The sequence below is a fragment of the Jaculus jaculus genome, chromosome 17 (genome assembly GCF_020740685.1).
Source record: "Jaculus jaculus isolate mJacJac1 chromosome 17, mJacJac1.mat.Y.cur, whole genome shotgun sequence".
Lineage (NCBI taxonomy): Eukaryota > Metazoa > Chordata > Mammalia > Rodentia > Dipodidae > Jaculus > Jaculus jaculus.
The window spans coordinates 1,493,077-1,503,299 of NC_059118.1; positions in this window are offsets into that span (position 1 = coordinate 1,493,077).

Genomic DNA, 10,223 nt, shown 5'->3' on the forward strand with positions numbered 1-10,223 from the left:
CAAGTCTGGGATTAAACTTCTAGTGACCCCTGGTGCCTCCCCTAAATGGTCAGTCTCAGGGAGGACAAATGATGTTATAAAATTTACTGCCTTACAAGAGAGTGAGCCGCTCACTCCATCTATTCTAATAGGATTTGTTGGGAGCTGCAGGTGCTCTTTGATCTCATGACACAGAGGCAATTAACGCACAGAGGCAATTAAGGCACAGAGGCCTTATCCTACAGCCGAAATGAAGCACAAAGACATTAATTATTGTATGGCCCTGGTGAAGCTTACTTTAGGCATGTAGGCATTGTGAAGAAAGTTTTTTTGTTTATTCTGTATATAAGCTTGTGACTGCCTGAATAAACCTGAGCCTTGATCAGAACCTGTCTTGGCTCCATTCCTTGTGTTCTTGTCTCAGATCCATTCCTCCTTCGGGGTCTGTTTCGACTCTTGTGCTGCAGGCCGGCACAGGATTCAATAGAATGGCCCAGATAACTACTATAAAAAGACCCCCTTCCCTCTCTAAGGGCATTCTTTCTGAGAAATCAGTTTCCAAGCAGAGACTCTAGGAGATGAAAGGTCTGACTGTTCTGAGCATGCTTATACCTTGTGATAACAATAAAGTGAACCGCAGCTATCTCCACTTTACACAGAAAGACCCAGGTCCAGAGATGGTGATAGTGTGTCCCATCAGTATAGATTTGAGGCAGGATAGAAGACACAGACAATTATAAAGACACGACAGTTATAGAGACACAGGAAGGGGAAGGAGGCCTCGGACTCTCGAGTCTGGTGGAAGCTTCTGGAAAGGTAATTCCTGTACAACTAACAACACTTGTGATGACTGCCTATAGAGATACCATTCCTTTCACACAGATGCTTTCTGAAAGGCTTGCGTGCAGCAAGGAACCAGATCAAACCAGATTAGTAAGGCTAGTTCAGGTTTATTGGCACAGCTCTTGGGTGAGGTTCACTGGTCCCAAGATGTGAGGCCAGGGAAGTCACATCCGGGACTAAGGTGTAGGTCTTTTTTACAGGGGAGGGTGGGGGTGGTGGTGACCTGTTAGCTACAACCCAAGGGCAGGCTGAGGAAAGTAACTATTTCAAGGATGGGGGAAAGCAGAGGTCTCCTTATAAGGTTTCAACTAGGGAGGGGGACCAGCTGTTTGGCCGGCAGGGGAATCTTGAAACTGTTGGTCCCAATCATGGTCAGGAATGTGGGTGATAGGGTTATTGGAGGGAATGGCCGTCATGTTAGGTCCTTTGTTCTGAGCATGGTTCTGCCTAACATTCTGACCTTTTTGTGTATATGGATGCCAACTGAAGTCTTAGCTACTTCAGGCTGGTTGGGGACGGAGGGGGCGGGAGGAGTCGGAAGTTGGCAGGTCTGTATTCAAGGGAACATATGAGTATAAGGGCATCTGGTCGACGGTGAAACTTTCCAGATGCACTCCTGGAGGAAGCAGAGGAGGCAAGAGGCTATTAGAAGAAGAAGAAAAATAAATCATTATTAATGGACTCATAAGTGGGGTGAGCAAGTGTAGAGTTGTGGATTGCCACCAGCTTGGAGAGGATGTCTGGTTAGTGAAGCAGCATTTGGGGTCTTCACCCAGTATCTGGAGTGTGTTAATTTATTTGGGTCTCCATCAGGTCTGATTCATTTATATACTAGCAGCATTCTTTCCTGAGAAAGAGACATTCCCTTTTTTATGTGGTTAGTAGGTCTAGAGCCCTCCTGTTTTGTAGAGTTACCTGTGCCAGCAATGGCAGCTGGACCTGTCTCTATTGCTTCTGTGAGTCTTTTAGTTAGGTCAGTTAGCTCTTGAGAAGAGAGTTGAGCTGTCATCAGGCTGTGCCCTAGGCCTCCTTCCACCAGGCCTGATGCCCTCCCATGTAATCCCCAAAAGTAGTAGAATCCTACTGCTGCTATGCAGCTTTGCCAGGTGCTTGGGATTGGAACATTGGTGATGGCATGCACAAACAGCATTAAAAGTTAAGTGGACTGCACCGGGCATGGTGGTGCACACCTTTAATCCCAGCACTCGGGAGGCAGAGGTAGGAGGATTACTCTGAGTTCGAGGCCACCCTGAGACTCCATAGTGAATTCCAGTTCAGCCTGGGCTAGAGTGAGACCCTACCTTGAAAAAACAAACAAACAAAAAAGTTAAGTGGACTGTATTGCAGGAACTAAAAGGCATGAAGTGTAGTTGAGTAGGGTGGTTTGTCGTCCTTTGTCATCTAAGGACCAGACCTGAAATTGGAACTCACAAGGAGGTGACGTGCAGTCAGTAGCCCAGGGGGTGGGATCTAGGCTAAGTAAGGGCAGGATGGTTAGAGAATTTAAGGGAGGTAGAACCTGTTTGTTGTACAGACCAGCCATTTTGTCCTGAAGCTCATTTAAGCCTGGAGAAGTGGTATCAGCTATCAGCAGGAGTGCCCGAGAAGTTTAGCTGCTTAGGGGGTGGTAAGGATCAGTGTAGGGTCCGTCCCACCTGGGTTCGAGTACTCTAGAGTCGACATGCTTAAGAAAGACTTGAATCCCAGGTGAGATAGGGTCTGAGGTAGGAAGGGTCATCCTTGATGTGTAGGGATCTATCTGCATGTGAACGGAGAAGGGAGCTCAGAAAGGAGAGGTAGGGGAGTTAGTAGACAGTGGGGGGCTTTGGGTTGCAAGTTGATTAGAGAGCAGAAATGGTCTCCCATATTGTAACTCGAAAGGGCTAAGCCTAGCGAGGGGCAGCTTGTAAGCAGGTTAGACCAACAAGGAGAACGGAGGGCCAGGACAGCTTAAGTTCAATAGAGAGTTTGGTGAGCTGTTGTTTAATAAGACTGTTGGCCCTCTCCACTTTACCTGATGACTGAGGACGATAAGGAATGTGTAGTTTCCAGGATATGTTGGATGCTCTAATACTTGTGAGACATTCTTGGAAGTGAAGGCTGGGCCATTGTCTGTCTGGATAGTCAATGGGACCCCAGATCTTGGTCTGATGTGTTCTAGAAGTATCTGGGCCATGACACTGGCAGTTGCCTTGAAAGGTGGGAAAGCCTCAATCCAGCCTGTAAAAGTATCAACTAGAGTAAGGAGATAGTGGGAATTTCTGTGGGGTGGCTGGCATGTGGGTAAAATCTATCTGTCAATCTTCACCTGGCTGATGTCCCCGAATGGGCAGGCAAAACAGATAAGGCAGCCCCTGTATCCACCAGGAAGGTGATGGACTTATCCACTACCTGAAGCTTTACCCTGGGCTCAGGGAGGGTAATGGGAGACTCTGAGTTAGGGCGTCGTCACTCCTCTGCCAACCCAAGAAGCTCTAATGCTGGGAGAGTTTGAAGAGCCTCACTTTGTGGAGGTCCAGCCCACATGTGGACAGTTCAACTTCCAGTGACCTGATTGCTGACATACAGGGCATGGCTTGGGTGGTGGTAGATTAGGGCACTTAGGGGTCCAGTGGCCTTCCTGGCCACATTTGAAGCATGTCCCTGGTGGGGTGGACCGAGACTGTGCCCTGGCGGGATGGGGCTTAGAACTCCCTCTTCCCCTCTGCCGTGAGACTGATGGCTTCAGGGCAGCTATCAAGGCTTGGGCTTGTAGGGTTGCCTTCTGTTGCATCTGAGCCTCTTGGGAGGACTCGGCTGCCTCTACTTGGATGTTAAGGATCTTCCAAGCCATTTTCACTAGATCCTGAATGGGAGCTTAAGGCCCCTCTTCTGCCCTCTTTAGTTTCTTCCTAGTATAGGGTGAGGACTGGGAAATAAAATGGGTAGCCAGTACTGTGGCCTCTGCCTCTCTTGTAACCTGTTTAGAAAAACAGTTGGGTTTTCATCTGAGCCTTGAGTGATTTCTGTAAGTTTATCAAAATTAATCACCTTGTTAGATACTGTTTCCATACCCCTTACAAGACAAGTAACCCTTATGTCCCTTTGACCTTCACCTCCTTGTTCCTCCTGATAATTCTATCCTGGGTCTGTGTCAGGAACTGCCTGTGCCCAGGAAAAGTTTGGTTAGTTAAGTGAGTCTGGTCAGCGTATTGTTTAGCTGCCATCTGTATCCGTTCTCATTCTTCTGGGGTGAGGGTGGAAACAATAACAACATGCAAATCATGCCAGGTTAGACTGCAGGCCTGAGTGAGGTAACGGAATTTTTAAAAAATATATTCATTTATTTATTTATTTGAGACAGAGAGAGAGGGGGGGAGGAGAGAAGGAGGGAGAGAGAGAGACAGACAGACAGAGAATAGGCACGCCAGCCACCGAAAACGAACTCCAGATGCGTGTGCCCCCTCGTGCATCTGGCTACGTGGGTCTTGGAGAGTTGAACCCGGACGCCTTAACTGCTGAGCCATCTCTCCAGCCCTGGAATTCCTTAATATAGGAGGTTGGATTGGCAGAGAAAGAGCCAAGGTATTTTTCAATTTGGGACAGGTCCTAGAGACAAAATAGAACATGAACCCTGGCAACACCTTCAGTCCCTGCTACCTCCCAAAGGGGAAAGAGGGGTCAGAAGGGTTAGGAGTTTCGGGAGCAGACAAAGCGAGTGGGTGGGGGTTGGGGGGCGTGGGATAGAGGAGTGGATGAGGTGGGTGGGGTTGTGTAAGGGAAGATGAGGTTGGGGGGAGGGGTGTAAAGGATGAGGCGTCCTGGTGGGTCAGCGGAAGCTTTGGGGGAAAGGCTGGAACTGGAAGAGTGGAGTGAGGAGGGGAGAGGACCATGGGGTGGGGGGCGTGGAAGAGGAGGTGAAGCATGGCGGACAGGGCAGAGGAGGGACTGAGGGCCACAGAAGGGGGTGAAGTGAAGAGATAGGGAAAAGGGGAAGGGGTGGTAAAAGCCTTGAGGCTTGGAAGGGAGGCTGTGACTAAGGGAGAAATAGGAGATAAGGGAGGGGGAATTGGAGGGGTGGGCGTGTCGGCAGGAGAGGGAGAACCCAGAGAAGGCTGGGAACTAGTGGGAGGGCCGCGTGGTGCAGGAGCCAAATGTTCTGGGAGTTCAGTTAGTGCTGAAGACTCAGGTTGGGGATTTGAGTGTTGTGGTTCTGATTGGTTTATAGGCTTGTTTATTGCGGCAAGGAGAACCTGAACCGTGGAACATTGGCTGTAGACAGGAGGATGAGAGCGCAGTTCCCAAAAAGCCTGAACATAAGGAACTCAGACCATTTGCCAGTGTGGCGACAAGTTTTCCAAATCACGGAGGACATTGAAATCTAGAATGCCCTCTGGAGGCCAGTCTGAGTGGTTGTCGAGTTCATAAAAAGGCCAATTTTTCCGAGTGCCAGAATTAAAGGCGTGCACCACCACGCCCTGCAAAGCCCCTCCTTCTAGTCAGGAGTGTCAACAGGCTCCATCTTGAGGGTCTCTAGCAGTAGTCACAGCAGCTTCTGACTGATACAGTAATGGTTGTTACACTCACAGGACGGCATCACACTGCACACCACTTCCTGATCTTGCTGTTTTTATTGTTTGCTGGGAATGCTTCTAAAGGGAGTCATTTGCATTCTATTTAGTTTGGCAGATTCACTAGTACATCTTACATATTTTGAAAGCATGCTGATAGATGCACAGGGGTAACAGGTGTATACAAATTTATGGTAATCATTCAATACACAGTAATACTCCATCACTGTCCAAGGTCCTTTGAAAAATTAGCAACCAGGATAGAGGCGCCTCCTAGTGGTGAGAAGTACACATAGATGAAAGAATCCCAGGAAAAAGTGATTTTTCAGAGAAATAAATAGGACTGTATGAAAGAGAATCCTCAGTTGTTTTCATCATAACTCCATATTTATCAGATTAACATTAGTAGACTATATTTTGGAAGTTTATTTATAAAGCTAACAAATATACTGGAAAACAATTAGTAATTTTTATGCTTCGATATAGACACTTGTTCTTTTAAATTTATTTGATGGAGGAATTCCAGGACCTCTAGCTACTGCAAGTGAACTCTGGATACATGTGTTACCTTGTGCATCTGGCTTACGTGGGTACTGGAGAATCAAACCTGTGTCCTTATGCTTCATAGGCAAGCACCTTAACTGCTAAGCCATGTCTCCAACCCCCCTTTTTTATTTGAGGTAGGGTCTTACTCTAGCCCAAGCTGATCTGGAACTCATTCCATAGCCCAGCATGGCTTCAAACTCACGGTGGTTCTTTTACCTTAGCCTCCAAAGTACTGGGATTAAAGGTGTGAGCCACCAAACCCAGCTTTTTCAACAGATAACTTTTTTTTTTTTTTTTTTTTTTTTTTGGTTTTTCGAGGTAGGGTCTCACTCTAGCCCAGGCTGACCTGGAATTCACTATGTAGTCTCAGGGTGGCCTTGAACTCACGGTGATCCTCCTACCTCTGCCTCCCGAGTGCTGGGATTAAAGGCGTGCGCCACCACGCCCGGCTCCAGATAACTTTTTAAAAATATTTTTTGTTCATTTTTTAATTATTTATTTGAGAGTGACAGACACAGAGAGAAAGACAGATAGAGGGAGAGAGAATGGGTGCGCCAGGGCCTCCAGCCATGCAAACGAACTCCAGATGCGTGCGCCCCCTTGTGCATCTGGCTAACGTGGGACCTGAGGAACCGAACCTCAAGCTGGGGTCCTTAGGCTTCACAGGCAAGCGCTTAACCACTAAGCCATCTCACCAGCCCAACAGATAACTTTTTATTTTTATTTTATTTTTTTTAAATATTTTTTTTGTTGTTCATTTATTATTTATTTATTTGAGAGCGACAGACACAGAGAGAAAGACAGATAGAGGGAGAGAGAGAGAATGGGCGCGCCAGGGCTTCCAGCCACTGCGAACGAACTCCAGACGCGTGCGCCCCCCTGTGCATCTGGCTAACGTGGGACCTGGGGAACCGAGCCTCGAACCGGGGTCCTTCGGCTTCACAGGCAAGCGCTTAACCGCCAAGCCATCTCTCCAGCCCCAGATAACTTTTTAAATAAATTATCTTGCCGGGTGTGGTGGCACATGCCTTTAATCCCAGCACTCGAGAGGCAGAGGTAGGAGGATCGCCAAGAGTTCGAGGCCACCTGAGACTCCATAGTGAATTCCAGGTCAGTCTGGGCTAGACTGAGACCTTACCTTGAAAAACAAAACAAAACAAAAATATTTATTTGAGAGAAAGGAAGAGGCAGATAGAATGGGCATGCCAGGGCCTCTAGCCATTGCAAACAAACTCCAGATGCATGGGCCTCCTTGTGCATGTGACTTATGTGGGTAGTGGGGAATCGAACCGGGGTCCTTAGGCTTCACAGGCAAATGTCGTAACTGCTAAGCCATTTCCCCAGCCCAACAGATACCTTTAAAAAAAAAGTTATTCTCGGGCTGGAGAGATGGCTTAGCGGTTAAGCGCTTGCCTGTGAAGCCTAAGGACCCTGGTTCAAGGCTCGGTTCCCCAGGTCCCACGTTAGCCAGATGCACAAGGGGGCGCACACGTCTGGTGTTCGTTTGCAGAGGCTGGAAGCCCTGGCGCGCCCATTCTCTCTCTCTCCCTCTATCTTTCTCTCTGTGTCTGTAGCTCTCAAATAAATAAATAAATAATTAAAAAAAAAAAGTTATTCTCATTCCAAATGTGGTGGTGCATGCTTTTAATCCCAGCACTTGGAAGGCAGGAGGAGGAGAATCACTGTGAATTTGGGTCCACCCTGAGACTACATAGTGAATTCCAGGTCAGCCTGGACTAAAGCGAGGCTCTATTTTGAAAAAAAAAAAAAAAGTTTTCCTGGTGCAGGAGAGATGGCTCAATGATAGAGAACTTCCTGCATAAGTACGAAGGCTTGAAACAGAGTTCAATTCCCTAGTACCCCTGTGAATGGCTGGGTGCAGCCATGCATATCTGTATCTCAGCCCTATGTGGGACAGAGACCAGAGCATTGCTGGAGCTTGTGAAAACACCAGTGTTCCAGAGTCAGTGAGACTGCCCCTAAAGGCAACAAATTGGTTGGAGCCATCAACTTCCACCCTGTACCTGCCCTAGTGTTTGATGGGCAACCTTTCACTATCAGAGCCCAAAGCTCCACCCTTACTTAGATGGTGCAAATGCTCCATCTTCTTGTTTTCCATGGACAGCTGTGATATTTATGCATGCATGTTCACAGATCACTTAACCTTTCCTACTTCAAACAACTCTGTACTTTCCACCCCCCAAATGTTATCCTCTGGAAGGCAAAAATTTGAGTCCAGGGACTTCTTATTCTTAGCTACCTTATGAATTAAACACATTCTGTTTTGCAAGTCACTTCAGAGATTAGCTTGATGGGCAGTAAGCAAACACCACTGCAGTGGCTGGGGGAGAGGCACCAGGAAGCTCAGGGTCTGGGGCTGGAATGTGGGCACAGGCTCTGCAGGGTGGCCTTGTGTCTCCCAGTGACAGAAATCCTGTTTCCTGTTGGGCAAGCTCTACTACCCAGTAGCACACTAGACATGTAGGCATGTAGTTTGATTATGGAGTCATGTCATACTGTTGCTTTGTGGAGATGGCTCAAAAGGCCCTTGCTGCACCATGACTGGAGTTCGGATCTCTAGAATCCATGGAAGACACGGGCTATTTGCTGGTTTGAATCAGGTGTCTTCCATAGACTCACATGTCCTGAATGCTTGATCCCCAGCTGATGGCAAGTTGGGAACTTGCTAGAGGTATGTTGTTGAGGTAGGCTGAGGGGTGTTACCCAATTACCTGTTGCCATTGTCTGTCAGACTCTTCTGTTGCTGTTGTCCACCTGATACTTGCCAGCAGATGATATCCAGTCTCTATTCATGCCATGTTTCCCTGCCGTCATGTAGTTTCCCTTTGAGTGTGCAAGCCAAATTAGCCCTTTCCTCTTGCAAGCTGTTTTTGGTTGGGTGCTTTGTATCAGCAGTGATAAGGTAACAAATGCAGCAGTCTGTAACCCCAGTGTGCTGCCATAATGGAAGGGGAAGTCAGAAGACGCCTGAAGCTCCTGGGCTGGCTAGACTGGATTTCTCAGTGGCAAATGAGAGATCCTGTCACAAATAAGTTGGGAGGAGAAGACAAACACCCTAAGGTTGTCCTCTTACCTCCACAAGTATGACAGTAGGGTCTCACTCTAGCCCAGCCTGGTCTGGAATTCCCTATGTACTCTCAGGCTGGCTTTGAACTTCCACTTTAGCTTTTGAAGTGTGGGGATTAAAGCATGTGCCACCAGGCCCAGTAGGCTCAGTGTTTAAAAGCACTTGCTGTGCAAGCCTGACACCTGGGGGTCTCCAATAGCACCGGTGTCTAATCCCAGGGCACCTACACCAGGATGGGAGGCAGAACCAGGAATCCTAGAGTGTGGGAATCTTCTGTTCCAACAGAAATCCCACTGACCGTCAGAGAATCCACGTGGGAGAAGTCTTAGGAGTGGACTGCATGTGGCAAGTCTTTCAGTCAGTGTCTTATTTGACATCAAAAACTCTTCACTAGGGAAAAACCATACAGTTAGTAAAGGGGGAAAGCCTTCAGATCGACTCTTAATGTGTTGACTATGACTGCAGTCTATGAAAAAAAAACTTTAGATTGGACAAACTACATATGTTACAACAAAGAATTGTCAGTTACCCGAAAGGGGAGTCTGTGGGATGATAGATGGTCAAAGGTGTATTTTCATTCCCAACCTTACAGCTCCTGATGGCATGATTAACAAAGCTCTTTAGGGGCTGAGTATTATAGACAATAAATTGGCCAAAATCTTCTGAATAGATGATCCTTTTTTCTAACACCTAGGAGCAATAGTTGGGAAAACAGAATGGTAGTGGCCTCAGTATTTTTATTTCAATTTCTTATTAATTAGTTGTAAGCACAGAGGTAGAAGAAACAGAGAGAATGGGCATTCCAGTTGCTGCAAATAAACTCCAGACACATGCACCATGTTGTGTATCTGGATACTGGGGAATCAAACCTAGGTTGTTAGGTTTTGCAGACAAGCGCTTTAACAGCTGTTATGACCAGTTGGGTGTTCTTTTATCCCATGTGTATGGGGATTATTTCAGAGATTAACTGAAACAGGGATAACAAAACAAACCATCATACTTATTTATTACTAATGAAAACTACAGAACTTGAAAGTCAAATTAAATAATGTTAAAGAATAAAAATATATTATAATGAGGGGGCTGGGCATGGTAGTACACACCTTTAATCCCAGCACTCAGGAGGTCAAGGTAGGATTGCTGTGAGCTCGAGGCCAGTCTGGGACTACACAGTATTCCAGGTAAGCCTGGGCTAGAGCACAGCTTTACCTAGAAGC